Source organism: Atractosteus spatula, chromosome 10 (genome assembly GCF_055471065.1).
Source record: "Atractosteus spatula isolate fAtrSpa1 chromosome 10, fAtrSpa1.hap1, whole genome shotgun sequence".
NCBI lineage: Eukaryota > Metazoa > Chordata > Actinopteri > Semionotiformes > Lepisosteidae > Atractosteus > Atractosteus spatula.
The window spans coordinates 16,508,056-16,524,761 of NC_142715.1; the positions used below are offsets into that span (position 1 = coordinate 16,508,056).

At 41.9% G+C, this 16,706-nt stretch overlaps 1 pseudogene; it reads right to left on the reverse strand.

Moving 5' to 3' along the window:
• Positions 1-1,350: 1,350 nt before the first annotated feature.
• LOC148825510 (uncharacterized) lies at positions 1,351-16,068 on the reverse strand (annotated as a pseudogene).
• Between the last annotated feature and the right edge of the window lie 638 nt (positions 16,069-16,706).

Consider the following 16,706-nt stretch of genomic DNA (forward strand, 5'->3'; position numbering starts at 1 on the left):
CAACAATACATTTATTAATACAAAAAATGTGCATAAACATAACAGATCTTACAGAGGGGGTTAGCAGTATACAAAAGGTATATATTCAATCACGAAGAGTTACAAACCAAGAGGGACATACATTCCGTATATCATTCATTTAGACCGTTTTGTAAATGAACTTTGTTACAACTTGTACATTAGATACTCAAAAGCAAGTACATGACTCATAGGAATTAAATTGCTATCAACTCAGGTTGAGGTAACAATTGAATTCTCAAGCTGTAATGCAGAAAGATGAATACTCATCCGCTCTATGGGGATTCAGATCTCCCGAGGATGCAAAGAAGCAGTGGCAGGCTGTTGCTGTGTCCAATCGGCGCTCTCTGCCCTGGTGCAAGGCAGTGCTGGTTCGACGTGAGAGAAGGAGAAGGAGGGAGAGATTTCTGCTGCGGTGCGCTGCTGATGCTCTCTGAAGACCGGTGTTGGCTGAAACTAGCAGAGTTTGCACACAGAAAAGTCACACTCTTTGAACAGGAAGAAGACCGGTTCGTTCCCGATGTAGCGCGAGTCCTGAATGCTGATATTCAGCTGTCCACAGTTCCAACCGTAGTTCACTCGTTGATCAGGTGAGCGTTCGCGGTGGGTTCACGAGGCTTGCTGCTGGGCTAACCTCGGGTGGATCCTTTGGTTACACGCTGGCAACCTCCGTTCTCAACTCTTAGAACAAGGAAAAGTCCTGGCACTGGGACACACTGGCCGTTACGTGACTGTCTGAGCCGAGTCTGAGGATGTCCAGGGGGAGCTGGAGTTGTACCTGGAGGAACTACGGTCGCTCATTGGTTGAAAGTTCGTTGATTCTCATTCGAGAATCATTTCGTGACTTACTGCTACAATTAACAATTGTCCCGGGAAATGCACAAACCCCTACAGTTATTGGTGCCCTGTGTGAGGATGAGTAACCATGAACTCTGACCTCGGGGTTGTAAACCACTTGGGATGAGACTCTGCCTTGGAATCTCCCAGACAGTGAGGCACCAGCGATGACCATTCACGTGTCTCAGCTTTGGGAGTTGTTCCTTATCAGAACACACTGTCAGCTAGAAAAACACCTTAAATGTGAACCAAATGGAATCGCATCTCTGTGTCAAGCACCACTTGAGATGAGGGAGAGAGAGACTGGCAAGGGAGCAGCAAACTTAATTCCTGTATTTTAATAAACCTTGCCGCTACAACAGTCTCTCTCCTGAGTGAATGCGCTGGTGGGTTTTTAAGTCACTTGACAGACTAAAACTCTTCCCAAACTGACTGCAGCTGAACGGTCTCTCTCCTGTGTGAATGTGCTGGTGGCTTTTTAAGCCACCTGACTGACTAAAACTCTTCCCACACTGACTGCAGCTGAATGGTCTCTCTCCTGTGTGAATGCGCTGGTGGGCTATTAAGGTACTTGACTGACTAAAACTCTTCCCACACTGACTGCAGCTGAAAGGTCTCTCTCCTGTGTGAATGCGCTGGTGGGTTTTTAAGCCACCTGACAGACTAAAACTCTTCCCACACTGACTGCAGCTGAATGGTCTCTCTCCTGTGTGAATGCGCTGGTGGGCTATTAAGGTACTTGAGTTACTAAAACTCTTCCCACACTGACTGCAGCTGAAAGGTCTCTCTCCTGTGTGAATGCGCTGGTGTGTTTGTAAGTGGCTTTTCACACTAAAACTCTTCCCACACTGACTACAGCTGAACGGTCTCTCTCCTGTGTGAATGCGCTGGTGAGCTTTTAAGTTACTTGAGTTACTAAAACTCTTCCCACACTGACTGCAGCTGAAAGGTCTCTCTCCTGTGTGAATGCGCTGGTGGGTTTTTAAGTCACTTGACCGACTAAAACTCTCCCCACACTGACTGCAGCTGAACGGTCTCTCTCCTGTGTGAATGCGCATGTGGGCTATTAAGCTACTTGAATGACTAAAACTCTTCCTACACTGACTGCAGCTGAAAGGTCTCTCTCCTGTGTGAATGCGCTGGTGTGATTGTAAGTGGCTTTTCTGACTAAAACTCTTCCCACACTGACTGCAGCTGAAAGGTCTCTCTCCTGTGTGAATGCGCTGGTGGGTTTTTAAGTCACTTGACCGACTAAAACTCTCCCCACACTGACTACAGCTGAACGGTCTCTCTCCTGTGTGAATGCGCTGGTGGATAATTAAGCTTCTTGACTGACTAAAACTCTTCCCACACTGACTGCAGCTGAAAGGTCTCTCTCCTGTGTGAATGTGCTGGTGGGTTTTTAAGTCACTTGACCGACTAAAACTCTCCCCACACTGAATGCAGCTGAACGGTCTCTCTCCTGTGTGAATGCGCATGTGGGCTATTAAGCTACTTGACTGACTAAAACTCTTCCTACACTGACTGCAGCTGAAAGGTCTCTCTCCTGTGTGAATGCGCTGGTGTGATTGTAAGTGGCTTTTCTGACTAAAACTCTTCCCACACTGACTGCAGCTGAAAGGTCTCTCTCCTGTGTGAATGCGCTGGTGGGTTTTTAAGTCACTTGACCGACTAAAACTCTTCCCACACTGACTACAGCTGAACGGTCTCTCTCCTGTGTGAATGCGCTGGTGGATAATTAAGATACTTGACTTACTAAAACTCTTCCCACACTGACTGCAGCTGAATGGTCTCTCTCCTGTGTGACTGTGCTGGTAGGGTTGTGAAATGCTAGACTGACAGAAACGCTGCTCTCCCCTGTGCCATAATATCAGTTTGTCCACTCCATCTGAGCAAGGCCTTGAGTGATTCTTCCTCATCCCCTGATCGTGCTGGGGTCTCTTATTCTGCAAATGCTCCATGGAATGGTCTTGCTCTGTGTGCTGAAAGTGAGATTTGTTTTCTTCATTATGTCCCTCAGTGTTCTGCTCAGCAGTGTGAATCATCTGGGGCTCCTTCTCCAGCTCTCTGAGACTAAAACCGCCCAGTTCATTCAGTTGTTCCTCTCTTTGCCTAAGAAAAGACACACTCTCCAGTTCATTAAAACTTTCAACAATTTTCTCAGTAACCAGATTATTAAACCTGTGTGTAAAGTCATCAGATGCTAAGGGATTACATGATTGTTTGAGACTGTGCAATGACAGTCTCTCCACTTGAACAGAACAAGGCCTAATGATCAAGCCCTGTAGGAGCTGCTGTTGCTCCTCCCTGTACTGACTCTCCTCTCGGTGCTGTATCTCAACACTGTTCTCTTCACCAGGTACATCAGTCTGCTGCTCTGCACAGTCAATCAACTGGGGCTCCATGTCCTGCTCTGTAAGATTAAAGACATCCAGTTCTTCACTGTGCTCTTGTATAGAGATGCAGACCAGTTCATTACAACCTTGTGTAATATTGATTGTGTCCAAATTATTCATCTTCTCGTTAAAATCATCACATACTAAGAGCCCAGGTGTCTCACTCTCAGGGTCTGTCTTCATCGTGGGTACAGAGTCCAGATCCTTGACACTCTGTCTGCTCTCTGTGTGCTGCTCACTGAGTTTCTCTTTCCCTTCTGCGGCAGTGAGCTCTGTCTCCTGCATCAGACTGGAGCCCCACTCCTCCTCACTGTGCTGCTGTTCAAGAGGAGCCCTTTCCCCAGCTTCAGAGAGAGTACTGGCCTCTGAGCCTGTAAACACAGGACAAGAAAACAAGACCTTTATAATAATAATAAAAAAACTATTTTATATAGCAACTTTAAAGGTGGCTTCTCAAAGCGTTTTATAGAATGACAACAACAAAAAATACACAATATAAGCACGATGAGAATACACAATTAGAGGAGACAGTAGATGGTGGTACTAAGTACAGTAGGAGCAGAGGGGTAAAGAACAGTTAAATAAAGGCTCTTCTGAAGAAAAAGGTTTTGAGTCTGGATTTGAAGGAGTTTAGAGAAGGTGACTCGCCGATATCCTTAGGGAGAGAGTTCCACAGCTTGGGGGGATAACAGGTGAAGGCCATGTCACCTATACAATGTAGACGGGCTTGAGGGACAGTAAGGAGAGCAGAATTAGAAGAGCGAAGGTTGTAAGGTGGGGAGTAGGGTGATAACTCAGACAGGTACCGAGCCATGGAGAGCCTTATAGGTGAGCACGAGGATTTTTAAGTCGACAGGAAACTTGACAGGAAGCCAGTGCAAGGACTCCAGGACAGGAGTAATGTGAACACTTGCACTAGACCTGGTCAGGATTCCGGCTGCCGAATTGTGGACATACTGGAGTTTGTTCAATGGGGATTTAGAAACCCCAGAGAGTAGAGTGTTACAGTAGTCAAGTCAAGATTAGACAACACTTTTCAGCCACAGTTAGTGATAACATAGGGCGGTCGAGGAATATTTCTAAAGTGAATGAAAGATGTTTTGACAACATTCTGCGCATGTGAACGTCAAATATCATCCCCAAGGTTTTCAGTTTAGACTGAAGCTCAAATACAAGACCATCTACAGATAGGGTTTCACACTGGTTTTATAAAGTTGATGGGTGGTGCCAATAAGCATGGTTTCAGTCTTGTCACAGTTAACAAGAAGGACATTTTGAGTCATCCAAGTTCTTATGTCAGAGATGCAATTAGAATAGAGACAGCCACATCAGCATAAGGTTTGGTATGTATATATGAGTATCATTAGCATAGTAATGATAGCTGAGGCCATGTGATCTTAAAAGCTTCAAGCTAAAGCTGTAAGCTTTAAGCTACACAAACACACGTCCAGAATACTCGCAATCAATTTGGGTTGTTTAAGCACAGAGGAATAAGAGGGTTTAAGTGGGTTTCTGATAATACGTGATTTTAGATATACAAGCTTTGTCAGAAACCTAATTACCGTGTAAAAAGTAAGACTACAGAAATAATAGTAATACATGACATTTACATTAACACTGCACTGAGAAAGAGAGGGGTTAATACAGACACACCGACTGGACACTGCAGTACATTAACACTGCACTGAGAGAGAGGGGTTAATACAGACACACTGACTGGACACTCCAGTACATGAACACCACTTAGAGAGAGAGGGGTTAATACAGACACACCGACTGGACACTGCAGTACATGAACACTGCACTGAGTGAGAGAGGGGTTCATACAGACACACTGACTGGACACTCCAGTACATTAACACTGCACTGAGAGGGGGGTTAATTAGCTCCGTAAAGCTGCCCCCCTACAGACAGCACAAACGATGAAACTTACCTCATTCGTTAGTGCTATGTTTGCGTCGGTTTGTGCTGTTAAAAATAGCGTTTGTGCTGCTTTCATTCCCAAGCGCCTTGTTTTTCCATTGATCACGTGACCATGCATGGTGACTTTGACCTCGAGTAAATCCGTCAACCGAGTTCAAGCGCTCTGTTACCAGCGCGAGAGTAACAATTCTGCAATTTTGTTCCTCTGTTTGCCCAGGTACGGGGGGGCCGTGGTGGATTTTGCATTTAATATCATTATCGTCTATGCTTTTGTGTGAACAAGAAAATTAAATTTGTCTCCAATATCATACCCGAATTAGAAGAGTTTCAAGTGTAGCCTTAAAAAGCGACATTAGCGAAATTGTATTTTCTTACAAAGAGGCTTTAACAAACAAGTCTTAAAACCTCGTAGCGGTGACCTTTTTTAAAAATCATAAGAAGTAATCAGTTTCGCATTGTCTCCTTCTTAAATAAACAGGCATCAAGGGACGTGTGAAGATTCAACCTGTCTGTCGAGCCACGTACCATTCTGAACCATTGATGCTCTTTTTTATGCAAAGCCAAAGTGAAAAAGAACCAGGACTTCAGGACTTTTTTTTTTTTAAGTAGCACTATGTACAAAGTATACACAAGTTAATAACACATTCGAGAAACAAGAGTCTTACTCTCTCACACATGAACACCGCGGCAATATTGGAAAATATTTTTATTTTCACAGAACAGAATTGAACATATATCTAGGTTCTCTGAAAAATTGGCATTATCCACGTGTTTGTATTTACAGGGGTCTTATGCGCAAACATGAAACGATTAGCTCACAGTTCTTTTATCTGTGTTTCTGGTCAGTCCTTGGTGTACAATACAGCATGAGGGCACACCTTGACCTCTGAATACACAGATATGACTACAAGGATGTTTACAGGTACCAACACACTCAGTACTTAAATTACTGGATGTGATGAAAACAATAGATGCAATTTGTTTTCCGACTCTGTCTGGTCGGGTGGGGGTGGATGTTTTACATTTTAATACACTGCCTTCTTTTTCTGGCCTTGACGTCACTCTGTGCCGTTGGCACCATACAAAAACCGCAAGTTCGAGACCACCAGATCTTTCAATTGTGATCTCTTGATCAGCTGACCCCAGCCTTTGCAGTTGATGTTTGATTTATTATCTGCATCTCTGGCGAAGATCTCTTCTTCCAAATCGTAAGTTACTTTACAAACTAGAAATGCTATACTGTAATTATGATGCTACGTTGACATTCCCATGAATTTATTTTAAAGTAAAGATATTTGAGAAACTTGTTTTATATCGCGGGGAATACTACAAAAATTAGTAAGCTGCATTTGCCGTTATCATGATATTTCTACACATGCAAGTGAAACTTGAAAGGATTTGTCACACTTCTGAATTTAAATTGTAATGTTTTGTTTCTGTAAGTGTTACAAGGAGAACTGAACCCCAAAAAAACTCTGACATGTTAGAAATTGCTGATGTGAAAGCAGAAATGATTAAGTGGTGAATGCAATGCTTTAAAAACATATCATAAACGAAAGAAGTGGTGATGGGCCTTGGTATTGCAGTTAACGTGAGTAGGCAGCTCTAAAAAATATTAATTTATCAATTTCTATCTACATATACAGAGACTTTTTGATGTGCACTTAAACTGTAATCCATAACAATGTAAAAAACTTTTTTTTATTTTCATTTACGCGGTGGAGGGAAGTCCCCAATACCTGTAGAGCGCCTTCACTGGGGTTTCCAGAGAAGCACTATGTAACTGAAAGGATATTATTATAAATCACGTAAAAATTGGGAAGAAGCACAGTTTAAGCCAGGTTTGGTGAAATTCATTTTTTGTTACATTTTTGAGTGTTAATCGGACTTCTCTATACTTTGCATTAAACATTTCCCATAATACCCGGGCCATGGGTCTAGCTAGGGATTCGGCCATCACATGAACACTAAGATTAAAGGGTGACATCATGGAGCTAACAAAAGAGAAGTGTAAAGCTCGCCACGATTTGTTGTTTGAGACTTCAGTTCTAAGCAATATACAGTGTTTTGCATTCATCCTTATTTCTTTCTGGGGATTTAAACTACTCATCAATTGCTTGATTTTTTTTAAACCTTGAGCGGTCAGATTCCACGTACTGCACTACATATTTGTGATTTTTGATTGTTAATTCTTAATTGTGTATGAAAAGTAGATATCAGACCTACTGCATGCAATAGCTTATTAAGGACCTGTTGCCTTTCTATTGTTCCATTACCTGTAGAGGAGGAGAGGGGTTTATAATGCACGTTGAAGTACCTGCCTCTGTGAAGTTCTGAGCATCTTTGGGAATGTTTGCACGGTTTACGTTGTTTGTATCATGTCCCAGAAGCAGCAGGCACGAAACTGGTGATTCCACTATTGTAGTAAATGTAGTAGAGTTAACCATTTGACAATATATTAAGGTCTGCCTTCACAGAGCATAGAACAGGATAAAATTAGTTTTGTGTGAGCTTTATTAAGTTATACCCTCACACAACAGAGTATATTAAGGAAGTACAGAGTTGGTATAAAATTGCATCATTTGGTGTGTTACACTGTTACCACACTTAAGAGACCAAGGAAATGTACTGGATTAAAGCTCTGCATTGTTCATTGTTATTCTGACATTGTTAAACATTTTACACATTGTTTGGTTACAAAAGTCGATGTGAGGACAGGATTTGTTTTTTTGTATTTTAAACAATGTATGTTGTTGCACCATAGTACTCATTCTACATATTTGCCCTTCATTCCAGGATTCATCACCTACAGGCACTGTTAGGAGGGTAGGAACTTAACAGTACTAACATTCAGGCTGTGCTGCCAGACATAACCTGACAAAAGAATATACCCAAGTGCTGCAGGGCTGCAAAGGTAACAAAGAATCAATGTATACATGCATAACAGAGTAACTGCAAACTATAAAATCACACTTAAAACCTCACACTTAGAACAAAAAAATAGCAGAAGGATACGATGCTTTTCCTTCTGATGAAGTTCTAGAAGAAATAGGTGAAGCAGGGGACCAAGAGCCAAGCTGTACCCTTGATGCATGCCCGACAGCATTGAAAGACTGGGTAACAGAAATCTGTGAAGAATGCAGGTTGCTTGCTGTGGACAGTGGTGATAGAGATAACCTGCATTTCCTACCGGAGATTGTTCCTCATCTCACCAGGCTTGCTTGCTATCTCCCACTCTGGATAGGCTTAATGGTTCCAGTTTTCAAAAGTGTGAACATTACTGCAAGTTCAGCCAATGAGGAGGCGGATTTCTAAAACCTAATACAATCAGTGCTGAAGCATGACACTCTGCCAATGCGAGATGACAGGTTCCTTATGAAGCACCTAGCACACATAGGAGGTATGAGAATATCAATGGGTGCTCATAGTGTTTCCCAGCAGTGTGAGAGGGCCGTTGTCAGTGCTACCACCTGTGAGGCAGAGACATCCAGCACTACCTAAAAAACGGAAACCATCTTTTTATCTTGTGCCTTGTTCTGAGTGGTTACAACATAGATTGTTCGGTTCCTGTGAAAAAGGCTGTAGTGGCTCTAATGAGGAACTGAAGCAGCAGAGACCTGCCCCCAGTAAAGGTGAGTGGAGACACTGTGAGTGTACTGAACACTAGTGCCTTTGATGTCAGTGCCTATGCAGTGCCTATTGCGATAGCAGGTCTTATAGCAGGTCTTATAGCCTGATGTTAATCAGGCTGTAGATAGCATCTACAACTGGTGAAACATTTGGCACAGAAAGGTGTGCACAAAGATGTTTATGTTCTAAGAGCTAAAATTTTGAGGGACATCTTTGGTGCAATTAAAACAGAGTCAGAGCTACAATAAGTGAGAGCTGAATGTAATATTTCAGAAATCATAGCAAAAGTGTTGTTAACACTTGTTCAAATTACAGATGTGCAGAACACTCTGATAGAAATGCAAGTTTGTGACCCAGCTTTATCAGAACACATCTTGTGTAATGGTACTGTAGAGCACAGCTTGTCAACTGGGCAACATCCTGTCATTGACTGTGACGTGGGAGATTGGCTGAGTCGTGAAGAAAACACTGTCCAGTCTCAAAATATCTTTGAGAGTCAACTTTCAGATTTTCCACATAACCTGGAATTAAATGGGACCTTCAAATTAAGAGGTGTCACTGCGTTCTGCCCACCTGTCCTGGGTCATTACATTGCATATTGCAAAAGACACAACTTCACCTGGGAGAAATCTGGCGATCTAACAAAGGCAGTCATATCTGTGTCTTCAGAGCTCAAGGTGTGCCCTCATGCTGTTTTCTACACCAAGGACTGACCAGAAATACAGATAAAAGGACTGAGCTAATCATTTCATGTTTGTGCATAGGACCCCTGTAAATACAAACACGTGGATAATCCCAGTTTTTCCAAAGAACCTACATATATGTTCACTTCTGTTCTGTGAAAATAAAAACAAATTCCAATATTGCCACGGTGTTCATGTGTGAGATGATAGACTCTTGTTTCTTGGTTGTGTTATGAACTGTGTAAACTTTGTACATAGTGCCCCTTTAAAAAAAAGTCCTGAAGTCCTGGTTCCTTTTCACTTTGGCTTTGCATAAAAAAGAGCAACAATAGTTCAGAATGTTGCAAATTCAAGTCTTTTTAAATACGTGGCTCGACAGACAGGTCGAATCTTCACATGTCCCTTGATGCCTGTTTATTTAAGAAGGAGACAATGCGAAACTGATTACTTCTTATGATTTTTAAAAAAGGTCACCGCTACGAGGTATTAAGATGTGTTTGTTAAAGCCTCTTTGTAAGAAAATACAATTTCGCTAATGTCGCTTTTTAAGGCTAAACTTTTTTTAATTCGGATATGATATTGGAGACAAATTTAATTTTCCTGTTCACACAAACACATAGAAGATAATGATATTAAATGCAAAATCCACCGCCGCCCCCCCGTAACTGGGCAAACAGAGGAACAAAGTTGTAGAATTGTTACTCTCGCGCTGGTAACAGAGTGCTTTAACTCAGTTGACGGATTTACTCAAGATCAAAGTCACTGTGCATGGTCAAGTGATCAATGGAAAAACAAGGCACTATATCTCGGGAACGAAAGCAGCACAAATGCTACTTTCAACGGCACAAACCGGCACTATCCCAGCACTAATGAATGAGACCGGTCCGGTTCTCCTAAGACGTTGAAGGGGGCTGAGTGATGTCACAACCCCCCAAAAAGAAGGCGCTATATCTCGTGAAAGAAAGTAGCAGGGAAGTTACTTTCAACGGCACAAACACAGCACTAACGATTGAGACCGTTCCGGTTCCCCAAAGACGTTGAAGGGGGCTGAGTGACATCACGACTCCGAAAAAACAAGGCGCTATATCTTGGGAACGAAAGCAGCACAGAAGCTACGTTCAACGGCACAAACATAGCACTAACGAATCACGTGGGTTTCATTGTTTGTGCTGTCTGTAGGAGGAGCAACTTCACGGAGCATACTATTTGAATGCAGAATCTCTTCCTGCGTGTTTAAGTGTTTAGAGAAAATTCCCACGACACTACAAAAACTTTGCCCCTCTACTGAGCATATACTATATTTTCCTGATATAGGAAACAGAGCAAATAAAAGTATCACCATTTAATTACATGCAATACCAGATGCAATCTCTCACCATCTTAAGAGCAAGAGTTCACATGAAAGTACATCAAAACCTGATAGTTTTGATATCACCATTCTCTCTTGTGTGTTAGACTTTCAGCGATCCACAACCTTGAATTACAATGGAAAATGGTTTTATATATATACTATGTACCAAGATCTCTCAGTAACAAAAACAAAACCACAATAATATTATAAGAAGAAGGAGACATGTTCTCCTGGTTCTGTGGCTGAACCATATATATACACACAAGAATATGCAAAAACTTTGTTTTAATCTGAAATTTTATATACAAAGATTTTAAAGTCACTACGTACAATAGATATTTATCATTAAAATCTTAAAATCATTCACTGATGATAACTTCTCAGTAATATGTATATTATATTGACATTTATATTGGTTATATATACAGTGCCTTGCGAAAGTATTCGGCCCCCTTGAACTTTTCAACCTTTTGCCACATTTCAGGCTTCAAACATAAAGATATAAATTTTTTATTTTATGTGAAGAATCACCAACAAGTGGGACACAATTGTGAAGTGGAATGAAATCTATTGGATTTTTGAAACTTTTTTAACTAATAAAAAAATGAAAAGTGGGGCGTGCAAAATTATTCGGCCCCTTTACTTTCAGTGCAGCAAACTCACTCCAGAAGTTCAGCGAGGATCTCTGAATGATCCAATGTTGTCCTAAATGACTGATGGTGATAAATAGAATCCACCTGTGTGTAATCAAGTCTCTGTATAAATGCACCTGCTCTGTGATAGTCTCAAGGTTCTGTTGAAAGCGCAGAGAGCATCATGAAGACCAAGGAACACACCAGGCAGGTCCGTAATACTGTTGTGGAGAAGTTTAAAGCCGGATTTGGATACAAAAAGATTTCCCAAGCTTCAAACATCCCAAGGAGCACTGTGCAAGCGATCATCTTGAAATGGAAGGAGTATCAGACCACTGCAAATCTACCAAGACCTGGCCGTCCCTCTAAACTTTCAGCTCAGACAAGGAGAAGACTGATCAGAGATGCAGCCAAGAGGCCCATGATCACTCTGGATGAACTGCAGAGAACTACAGCTGAGGTGGGAGAGTCTGTCCATAGGACAACAATCAGTCTTACACTGCACAAATCTGGCCTTTATGGAAGAGTGGCAAGAAGAAAGCCATTTCTCAAAGATATCCATAAAAAGTCTTGTCTAAAGTTTGCCACAAGCCACCTGGGAGACACCCCAAACATGTGGAAGAAGGTGCTCTGGTCAGATGAAACCAAAATCGAACTTTTTGGCCACAATGCAAAACGATATGTTTGGCGTAAAAGCAACACAGCTCATCACCCTCAACACACCATCCCCACTGTCAAACATGGTGGTGGCAGCATCATGGTTTGGGCCTGCTTTTCTTCAGCAGGGACAGGGAAGATGGTTAAAATTGAGGGGAAGATGGATGCAGCCAAATACAGGACCATTCTGGATGAAAACCTGTTGGAGTCTGCAAAAGACCTGAGACTGGGACGGAGATTTATCTTCCAACAAGACAATGATCCCAAACATACAGCAAAATCTACAAAGGAATGGTTCACAAATAAACGTATCCAGGTGTTTGAATGGCCAAGTCAAAGTCCAGACCTGAATCCAATCGAGAATCTGTGGAAAGAGCTGAAAACTGCTGTTCACAAACGCTCTCCATCCAACCTCACTGAGCTCGAGCTGTTTTGCAAGAAAGAATGGGCAAGAATTTCAGTCTCTCGATGTGCAAAACTGATAGAGACATACCCCAAGCGACTTGCAGCTGTAATCGCAGCAAAAGGTGGCTCTACAAAGTATTAACGCAAGGGGGCCGAATAATTTTGCACGCCCCACTTTTCATTTTTTTATTAGTTAAAAAAGTTTCAAAAATCCAATAGATTTCGTTCCACTTCACAATTGTGTCCCACTTGTTGGTGATTCTTCACATAAAATAAAAAATTTATATCTTTATGTTTGAAGCCTGAAATGTGGCAAAAGGTTGAAAAGTTCAAGGGGGCCGAATACTTTCGCAAGGCACTGTACATATCACAGCCTGTTAAATATTCACTTTAAATTCATGAGCTCTTAAGCCCGTAGTGGTAGTGAGGACGAATCAGATGTTAAATCGAGGAAGGGAGACAGTAGATTGAGCCCCACCCCCCAGACAGACTGAGAAAGGGTTCATTGTCACACAGATGAGCACATTTGCAAGACAATGCGAGGCTCCGAACCGCAGCAGCCACAAATCCTGCTCCTGTGTCAATGTTAAGAGGGTTTATAAGACATTCAACACACATTTATTGATTCATGGCGTAACTTGTCCTCCCTTTTCACTAACATTATAAGACCACGTCCCAATTTCCAAACTGTACCCTAAGCCCTTCCTCCAGGTCCACACCTCCATGACGCAGCGTAAGAAGTGTGGACTTCAGTGCATGTGGACAGAATTTCTTAAATATGTTTTTGTTTTCCTTTCTCCATTCGCAGGCTGATGAAATTGAATCTCATCGCGTCTGTCCCCGAACCAAAAGGGAGTGACACGTTGTGTTCATTTGTCTTTAGCAGACTGAACTCCAAACGGACAAAGGAAAACGTGGTGATACCGCCGTTTTTGCGTAACTAAATACATTTCAACTCGACTATCCCGGTACACAAATCACAGTCTGGGGAAAATAACTCATTCATTCGCTTTCTTTCAACACAAACTAGGCAGGACCTCAAAGCTTTGTACTACTGAATACGTCTACTATTAAATATTCCATCTACAAAATATACTGCAGGTAAACCAATATTATATTTATCAAAATGGGGTGACGAAATCAAATCTGTACATCAAAACCTAGAACACAAACAGGATGAATCTGAAAGTAACACATAATCTACAGATAAATACTTAAAGTAGTTCAGGTGGGGAGCTGCGTCAGCATGCGTAGGCTGCAAAGGAACAAGTAGAGGTTTATTCCTGTGCTGAAAAGAGAAAAAAAGAAACATTTCGGCTGTGGAGCCTTCTTCCGGCGTCAAAACCTTCTTCAACAGCTGAAATGTTGTTTCTTCTCTTTCCGGCAGGGAATAAACCTTTACTTGCTCCTGAACCGAAGGTAGTCCAATTTATGTAATTTTGTTTTACATAAAATATGCACGTATTAAAACCATAAAAAATAATATTTTAGTTTCCAATTGTGGGGGAAAAGCAAGCGCTGTCTTGACATTAGTGGTTCTATAATAATTAAGCCTGCTTTACTACACCAGCTACATTAGTTCATCATTGGGTATTCCTCAGACTATATTCAGAAGATGGCAAAACAGAGCACAAAGCAATAATTCATCGCAGCAATTAACAGGGTCTAGGAGGGGAAGCTGATCGAACAAAGTTGTAATCATTTTCTTAAGACTCTTTTGTGCTCAGCAGAAGATTGAAAAGGGCAGCAGAGGACAGTCGGGGATGTAATTTCACAAAAACATTTGTTCTGTCTAAACTGCCAGTATTTAACACACTGACTGGACACTCCAGTACATTAACACTGCACTGAGAGAGAGGGGGATTAATACAGACACACTGACTGGACACTCCAGTACATTAACACTACATTGAGAAAGAGGGGGGTTAATACAGACACACTGACCGGACACTCCAGTACATTAACAGTGCACTGAGAGAGAGGGGTTCATACACACACACTGACTGGACACTCCAGTACATTAACACTGCACTGAGAGAGAGAGGGGTTCATACAGACACACTGACTGGACACTCCAGTACATTAACAGTGCACTGAGAGAGGGGGGTTCATACACACACACTGACTGGACACTCCAGTACATTAACACTGCACTGAGAGAGAGAGGGGTTCATACAGACACACTGACTGGACACTCCAGTACATGAACACTGCACTGAGAGAGAGAGGGGTTCATACAGACACACTGACTGGACACTCCAGTACATGAACACTGCACTGAGAGAGAGGGGTTCATACAGACACACTGACTGGACACTCCAGTACATGAACACTGCACTGAGAGAGAGAGGGGTTCATACAGACACACTGACTGGACACTCCAGTACATGAACACTGCACTGAGAGAGAGAGGGGTTCATACAGACACACTGACTGGACACTCCAGTACATGAACACTGCACTGAGAGAGGGGGGTTAATAAAGACACACTGACTTGACACTACAGTACATTAACACTGCACTGAGAGAGAGAGAGAGAGGGGTTCATACAGACACACTGGCTGACTGGACACTGCTTTAATGTACAATAAGGTACATTAACACTGCACAGAAGAGATAGTTACCGCCACGTCGATAAATAATCTGCCCACAAACATATTTCCAAGACTCCAAAGTCTCCTAAATTGGTTTTCACATAAAGAAAGTGTATCAGTTGATGACAAATTCAATAATACTTAGACAAAACCGAGTTTCTGGCCACATTCAAAGAACAGCAATAACCTTAATGAGAATATAACCAGACCACAACTAGTTTAGTTCGCAGAAAAGAATCCCTCGGCAACATCACAAACCTTTCCTACTTCGCTCTGCATCTCTCCACTACAGATTCAACAGTGAGGAAGTTAAAAACACCGTATTTAAACACAGACATTACTACATAAGTCATCGCACTTACCCGACGGCTCCGTTTCTTCATTTGTTTCTGCAGTGATTTCACAGGGAGGCATGAGTCCAACATGATCTGTCCCTCCCTGATCTCCTCCTGCTCCCGACTCCTTCTCCCACAGCTGCAGTCGCACTTTAAAGGTCTCGTTTTCCTTCATTCGCGTTATTTCTGTCCCGAAACTGTCCTCCACACACTGTGTGATATTAATCACGGCCCGACTCACCAGGATCTGGGAGACGCTGCGGAGTTTGTCTTGAAACTCGTTCTCAGAGTCAGACATCCTGTTTCGGAAAACTTCTGAAACTTCGGACACGAACGATTTGAGCAAAACCTCCACGAAACAGTGAAGCTCGTTTTCCTGCTTCATTTGCGCGATTTCGACCCCGAAACCGTTATCGACAGACGTGATTTTAATCACGACCCGTCTCGCCAGAACCTGAGAGATCCGGCGGAGTTTTTGTTCAATCGACTTCTCGGAATCATCTGTCCGGTTTCGGAAAACTTCCGAAACTTCATGCACGATCGATTTAAGTACAGTCTCCACGAAAGAGCGCGCCTCAGTTTTCAGATTAAGCAACAGATTCTCCATTTTTTTCAGAGTCGATCTGGAAGACACAGACAAGTCCTGCGGCTGCAAACACGTGGGCTTGAGCACAGAAAGCGAAATGTGGTCAAAGAGAGGACTTCCGGGTTATCAGATGAACTTCCTTAGTGACCGTTGCTATAAACCACAAAAATATTCGAATAATAAAAATCTGAAAAAAATAGTCCAGAATAGATGTTTGCGTTATATTATAGTGTAACGCATACGGTCGACATTTTTTTATTTTTATTAAATGTGTAAATAATTTACAAATACAACTAGAGGAGCAGAAACAGAATCAAGAGAAAAAAAAACACGAACAGAAAAAAAATTAACTGGCAGAGGTAACGAAGTAAATTATATTTTTTACATATATCAAATGTTTTCCTTGCTTAAGCATTTTTTCATTTGTATAGAATTTAAATAATATTTTAACTCCATCTGAAAAGTACTAAAAAGGGGAGTATTATTGGACCATTTTGATTTATGAATGTGAAATTTACTCAGAATGACTAATAAATTTGCTATAAATAAATTCTTTTTAAAAAAAGTTCTCTTACACAGTACAATATCAAAGTCCTTAAACCTAAAAAAACACCTTTAAATGCCTACAAACAAAACTCTGCAAGTCCGTCCAAAACAAC